This window comes from Oratosquilla oratoria, chromosome 27 (genome assembly GCF_046742065.1).
Source record: "Oratosquilla oratoria isolate Oo_2021 chromosome 27, ASM4674206v1, whole genome shotgun sequence".
NCBI classification, from domain to species: Eukaryota; Metazoa; Arthropoda; class Malacostraca; order Stomatopoda; family Squillidae; genus Oratosquilla; species Oratosquilla oratoria.
The window spans coordinates 9,941,262-9,948,761 of NC_134803.1; the positions used below are offsets into that span (position 1 = coordinate 9,941,262).

The 7,500-nt window shown below is 42.1% G+C and overlaps 1 protein-coding gene across 1 annotated transcript in view; it reads left to right on the forward strand.

Annotated features, from left to right (window-relative positions):
• Positions 1-7,500, forward strand: part of LOC143039888 (uncharacterized) — a gene marked incomplete at its 3' end in the record, with an annotated part of 141,577 nt that overhangs the window by 102,827 nt on the left and 31,250 nt on the right.

A 7,500-nucleotide genomic window follows, 5' to 3' on the forward strand; every position in this document is an offset into this window, starting at 1 on the left:
AGATATATGTATTTGGCTTTCCATTAAATATGAAGCAGTTTGTGCACTAACGTTAGCATTCTGTACACAAAACACGTTGATGTATATGTATATATATATATATATATATATATATATATATATTATATATATATATATATGTGTATATATATACAAAATCCATAAATAGAGATAGATTTAAATAGTTCGTTACCTAACACAATAACAAGTAGTTTTAGTGAGTTGTTAAAAGTTAAAAAAAAAAAAAAAAAAAAAAAAAAAGTTGGTTACTTTGTTGGTGCTGGACGTCTCCTATGTACACCAGCGACCTTGTGACAGATACTACACGGTAAGTTGTCCTCTTTGATTTGGCTTTTTCCTTTTTCCCATTATGTTTTGCCTTGGCGCTACAACTTTGGTTCCATTAGGTCTTCTCTGTGTGTGTGTGTGTGTGTGTTTGTTTATGTGTGTGTGTGTGTGTGTGTGTTTATGTGTGTGTGTGTGTGTGCGTGCTGTCCGTCAACAAGCTCGTCTTCTTTTCTTTTGATTCGTTAGAATTGTATGGTGTGTTTGGCAGACTTTTTTCTCCCTATTAGACCTTATTGCCTCTCTCTCTCTCTCTCTCTCTCTCTCTCTCTCTCTCTCTCTCTCTCTCTCTCTCTCTCTCTCTCTCTCTCTCTCTCTCTCTCTCTCTCTCTCTCTCTCTCTCTCTCTCTCTCTCTCTCTCTCTCTCTCTCTCTCTTTCTCCCCCCCTCTCCCTCTCTCTCTCTCTCTCTTTCTCCCCCCCTCTCTCTCTCTCTCTCTCTTCCCGAGAACTGTGGTTTGATAGTTGAGGTATATTCACTTTTTCTTTTAAAGGCAAAACAGCCATATTATCCCGACGTTCCACTTGTGGCATTACAGTTATCATTGTTATTATCACTGCCGTTATGAGACATTAGCCGTTATTCCCAGTGTCAGGGTATGTCATTTGTGTGTCACGTTGTGCATGTTCAGGCCTGTGCTTGGCAGTGAGCGGAAGTGACGTCACACAAGGTATCGTTAGTTGGTTGATCTGCAGAGGTTGAGGGGATGGGCTTCCTCTGTGTTGTAATGACAGGTTGAGGTCACTCCTCGTGATTCCTACGTGCATTTCTTCTCTCTCCCTCTCTCTTTCTCTCTCTCACTCTCTTTCTCTACCTGTTTGTCTGTCGATATTTGTTGGCCTGGATTCTCCCTTGTCCGAAAACTGGCCTTCCTCCTGCTTCTTCTGTTTCGTCTTCCTCTTCTGCTTCTTGTTGTGCTTCTTTTTATTTTCCTTATTATTCTTCCTCTTTCTATCCCTTTTCTTTATCTTCCTCTTCCTTGCCTTCTGTTTCTTCCTCCCCTTCTTTTTCTACTTCCACGTCTTCTTATGTTTCCCCTTCTCCTTGTCCATGTTCTTGATCATGTGTCCAATTCAAGAGGTGGTCATATCTAGGATAAATATATATATATATATATGTATATATATATATGTATATATATATGTATTTGTATATATATACATATATATATATATATACATATATGTATGTGTGTATATATATATATGTATATATATGTGTATATATATACATAAATATATACAGTATATACATATATGTGTATATATATATGTGTATATATGTATATATATAAATGTATGTGCGCGCGTGTGTGTGTGAGGGACGCCCCAGTCTTGTACTTGAAGTAAAGGTTGTGTCGTAGCGGGTTGGTGTCTTTGAATGGGACCAACAGACGGACTGACTCGGTCGAAATTGCATGCAAGACGCAGAGCCCCCCTCCCCCCCCGGCCCTAACCTCTCCCTCCCTCCCTCCCTCCCTCCCTCCATCTGCCGTTGGTCTGCCTCGATGTTGGGTCCGCGTCCCTGTCCTGTGGACTTTTCTGCCATCGGGTCCGGGTCCCGATGCCGTCTTTCTCGTTCTGTCCTTCATTGTTCTTATGGAAAAATGCTTTCCTTCCTTCCTTCCTTCCATCTTGGTATCCTGTTATGGAAGTACTGCATTTCTACCTCGGCTTCGTAGGATCTCTCTCTCTCTCTGTCTGTCTGTCTGTCTGTCTGTCTGTCTGTCTCTCTGTCTCTCTCTCTCTCTCTCTGTCTGTCTATCTCTCTGTCTCTGTTTCTCTATCTCTCTCTATCTCTCTCTCTTTGTCTGTCTGTCTGTCTCTCTATCTCTGTCTCTCTTCCTCTCTCCCCCTCTCTCTCTCTCTCTCTCTCTCTCTCTCTCTCTCTCTCTCTCTCTCTCTCTCTCTCTCTCTCTCTCTCTCTCTCTCTCTCTCTCTCTCTCTCTCTCTCTCTCTCTCTCTCTCTCTCTCTCTCTCTCTCTCTCTCTCTCTCTCTCTCCCTCTCCCGAATGTCTGCAGTGCCTGTGCCCTATCCTCTTACTACCTAAAGCTTTTGTCCAGCCAATAATTTTTCGTTGTCGTTGTTCTTGCTGTCATCATTATTATTATTATTATTAGTATTGTGATTATATAGTTGTACATTCCTGTCGATGTTTCTGTGCTGCTGTCCGGAATTTTCTTTGACGTATTTGGTGCTAGCATCCTTGACGACCCTCGCCCCTTCTTGTTCGGCACTGTCAACCCACATTCCGTTTTCTTCAACCTCCGTCTTCGGTATCACAGTTACTCATGTTGCAGGCGATTCCTCAGTAGTCCTGGCCGTCCCCCCCCCTCCCACCTCCCCATGTTCCCCCGCTATGTTCCCCTCCGGCCGTGCGTGAGTGGGTGATCAGGGTCGCTTTGCGTGTAGACCCAAGGGAGCGGGGTGGGGGGGTGGGCAGGAGGATGGGGGTGCTGCTGGGGCTGGGGGTCACCGATTCCAAATCCACCCTTCGGATTGCTGTCTCCACGGTCGTCCTCCGGATCGCGTGAGGCGAATCCCTGTCCCTCGGCCTTCAGGGTGGCCTTCAGGAGTCCCTTTTGGGAGTTTAAGGCGAGACCGAAAATGTTCTTGTTTAAGGGAGTGATGGGGGTGGTTACTCGAGTGATTGCTATGGGGTGAAGAGCAGGAAATGGGGTCACAACTCCTGAATGGGGAAAGGGGGGTGATTGGGAGGAGATGCTAGTCACCCAAAAGCTGGGGGTAGGAAGATGAGGTACCTGCTCCGTATCCAGGGGTCGATTCACAAACTCAACAAAACTGTCTGTCTGTAGCACTAAGTGTAACAAAAGTTATTGAATACGATGCCTTGCTGAAGCGTCGATGAGTAACCAGTATGAACCGTATGGGATGCAAAATCTACCTCATGTTGAGGTGAAGCTGGAAAAGGACGGGGTTGGGAGGAATAAAGCCTAACACGATGTGCCGGGGCGAGAGGGGTTTAAAAAAAAAAGTGCCCTGCTCACGGCAGGAGGCGATTAAGGACGCCGCTCCACAATATCGACGTGGAATGAGAATCGCTGGCGGCCGAGGTCCGGGGAAGCCCCCCCCCCCCATCCCCCCGGGGGGGGGGCGATTACTGCCGCCTCAGATTAGAGCGTGTAGCGTCGCCGCGAAAAAAATGAAGTGAAATGGAATGAACTCCTGGGACATGTAAATTACATGTGACGGAAACGGGAGCGCAGATTCGGGGGAGGGATGGGGAGGTTGGGGAGCGGGGGATGCCGACGAGAGGGTTAGAAAAAGAATAGGCTGTTAGCTTAGTTACGGGTGATTATGGAACCTTAGCTCTCCCCTCACCTCCCCCCACCCCCACCTCCTTCCGTACTGATAGGCAGTTGTCCTTTTACCCCGTCTACCGGAAGACGATTTTATTCTGTAGAATTGATAGAGGGAGAAAATCTTACAGCTAAACATGATTACGTATATACATATGAATACGAATGTATGCATAAATACATACGGATATACTTACGTACATAGCACACATGTACAATATATATATATATATATATATATATATATATATATATATATATATATATATATATATACAAAGAGCAAAGGAATCTAGTGCAGAAAAAGATAACAATAGGATCATGAAAATGAGGTGTGTAGGCCTAATAAGTGTTTTGATGACGTGAGTGTATGGGCCAATCAAGTGTATTGAGTTCGAGAGTCTGGGCTCAGTGACGTCATGAATGTAGCTGGCTCCCTCGTCGTGAGAAGAGCTCTCTTGAATGACAAGATGACCATGACATCTTGTGATTTCTGGTCCCTCGTCGAGGCTTTTTCTTTAAATTTTTTGGCTCTCGAGGAAAGGATCTGTAGTCATCTGTTATACTGTTCTTACCATACTAAATTATTTTAGCGATTTCTACCATCTTGGGCCCATTTAAGGTAGAGTTATGGCATGGCCTTGTGTGCATTTGCGGTGCTCTATTTGTTAATGTAGGCTTGTTTTTTAAGTAAGTTTGATGGTGGGGAATCCTATATATAATGAAGTTCTTCTGCTTGCATGGGTATTCATACACAAGATGGTAGTATTGTAGCTCAGATGGATTTTTTATAAGATTGTTCATTAATAGAAGGTTTGAAGTTTTCACATTCTCATGATAAGTAATGAAATTCGCGCTGTTTTGTGTGTTGATTATGTGATGTTTGACGATTTTTTGGGGTGAGATTTATAAGGTATGGCCTTTTAACTACTGCTACACTTCTGTCTGAGTTTGAATGATGACATTCGGACGAGAGACAGCTGTTGTGAATAAAACCAAGTTCTTAATTAGACGTAATGATTATCGATACAGATGTTGCTGTCTTCGCCAATGAAATATATCTACACGATGTAGTATGACAATGGAAGAGACTAAACAACTATATTCCGTGTCCACTTCTTAGGCGAACTAAATATTCAAATAGTTTTTGATTTTGCCGTAGAATTAAGGAATGTATACTTCTCCATAGGCATATATTCAATTTTTCTTCGTTATGCTATTTTTATTAGCATAACTATTATTGTCGTTTTTGTTAGTATAATCCGGAGGTAATACGTGTAGACTATGAACAAATTCATAAGATAAATTTTTCTTGAAACACAGGAACAACTTTCTAAATGTCCCCTAGAATTCCTCCTGGGATTCTCGTAGTATGGAATAGTGCCCTAAATGGTAGCAAATTACCTGCCAGATGGTTCAGATACCAACTGATTTCTAGGAATATAGTGTAACGGTTGATAGTTTGGAAATGGACAAATATAATATATTAGTGCGAACCTGGTTACATTGCTGTGCACATTGTATATATATAGTCCAATTTCTGTATATACAGACTCGAGTGTTACATAAAAAATATTATAATAATGTAATGAAAATAAATAGTTTTATATGGAGTATTTAGAGGATGAGGATGAAATATAATTTTTACAATATATTGGCAGTGTGTATGATACATACTCGTATATGACTTGCGGGAACATTTTACGCGCAAAAACGGTATTCATGAATTAGAGAAAACTGAATACATAAATTAGAGAACGGAACTAGTTACGTCACTACAGGCTTGAAACATCATGGAAATGCAAATAACGAGTCTAGATATACATTTTGGGTGGGGGGGGGGCAGGGATTTCAATTTCAACAATATTTTAAGAATTAAATTAAATCCTTATGCATTTATACATAGGCTATAGATTCTAACAATGGGTGCATAGATTTCGAATTTTATCATATTTCAGGCTTAAAACATAAATATGCAAATAATGAGTCTTGGGGGCGATTCGATTTCAACGGTATTTTAAAGATTAAATTAAATCCTTATGCAGTTGTACATAGGCTGCGAAAACAATGGGCACATAGTTTCCAATTTTAAACCACCCTACATGAGCAATTTTCACCAAATCTGTGTTAATACTTTAAAAACCTTAAGAGTAAAGTTACGATATTCATGGGTTGTAGTTAACAAAATAATTACAAATGTAAAAATTTGTGAAACATATTTACAACGTGACACTTGGTCATATTCAGTGACCCTCGTGCATCATCCTCGACATCAATTTCTGGAGAAATAGGAGTTGATTTTTCATTTTCTCCCTCAGCATCCATCAAGGATGACTTCGGTGATTCTTGCAGGTTTGACCAGTGCACTTTGTACGTAGGGCAGGGCAGTGCACCCATATTCTTGCAGTCACATGACACTCCAGAACCATCTGCTCTGCAGCCACAAGTGTTTATGTTGAGCTGAGTGTCAGGAGCAATGGGACAATCAGTCTGGAGTCCGGATGTCCTCCAGTTTTCAGCCCCAAGCTGTTGGCTGCAAAGGCTTCTCCATCCATTCCTGAATCAAGAGCTGATGCTTTTAGAGGCTTTTCTGTAATTGACTGCGAACCAGGAACTGCAGGTTTGTTGTGTGCCTTGATGGATATGTGCCCCAACATGCCAGCCGCTTCAGTTGGGGTGATTGGGTTGTGCGCTTGACAGGAGACTTTTCTACCTTTCCGAGGGGTGTCACTCAAGCTATGCCACCCATCTCATGGGAAGTGTTGTGCCCAGTTAATGTAGCAATAATGAAATCGTCGTTATCAAACACAAACTGGGTGAAACTATTGAGTTCATAGGAGAGTTCACCAGCGGCTTTTTTCAAATCGCTGGACCTCCTTGTAGTCATCCGCAGAACTGATGCGACTGAGGATATCAGTCAGCTCGCGAAAGGCATATTTGCGTGAATGTACACTGCTATATGGCACTTATGAAAGGAAAGACCTTGGTCTGTAGGCAGAAGTGAAAGAATGGGCTATGGAAGTACATCGCCGACTCACTCCAACAACCTGTGGAAGAAGAACTACAGAGACTCAGAGGAATCATGGGTTGGATATTCACTGTGGTCATGCACTGACAAACGAATCTCATCACGAATAATTAAAGCCGTCATTTCAATTATTCTTACATTTTCAAAGCTTTGTCAGCTGCTTGAGCTGCCACCCACTTCTGACTCGGTATCCAGTGAGCAAAGTCACGAAAAACGACTATGCTGTATTTTCCAGGTTGTTATAATAATATCATCTTTGCATCGCTCTTTCAGTTTCTGTTTGAAGTATTTGAGAGAATAGCCTTCCTCATCATTCAAGAATGTTTCCATGTGCTCCATGAGGTCAGAAACTGCATGTTGACATTCGTCATTGTCATCTGAATATGCACAGAGTTAATTGAAAACTGAATTCCTTTGAACATCAACAGGTTTCAACTCTTCTGAGTTAGGAAGATGTTCCTGGGCACAAGTACGATGGTACTTTGCCTTTGCGGCAACCAAATCAAAGTTTGCCTCTATTCTTTTGGCAACTGCCTCTCCCCACTCTCTGTTGCCATTTTCAAAATATCGTTCTTGAACTCTTTTGTTTCTACATTGCTTGTTAACTTTCTGTGTTTGATTTCAAGTCTGCTGCTAGTAAGCAGTACTTCAGAGGGGAGCAGTCAGTGTGCAATGATATCAAACAAAGAAGTTCTGGACCGCAGGGTGGGTGGTTCCTTTTCCTCATCTGCCGCTGATTCTCAAACTTTCTCTTCTCAGATCTGATGGATGATTCCAGGTTGTAGGCATTTCTACAGACAATGTGAAG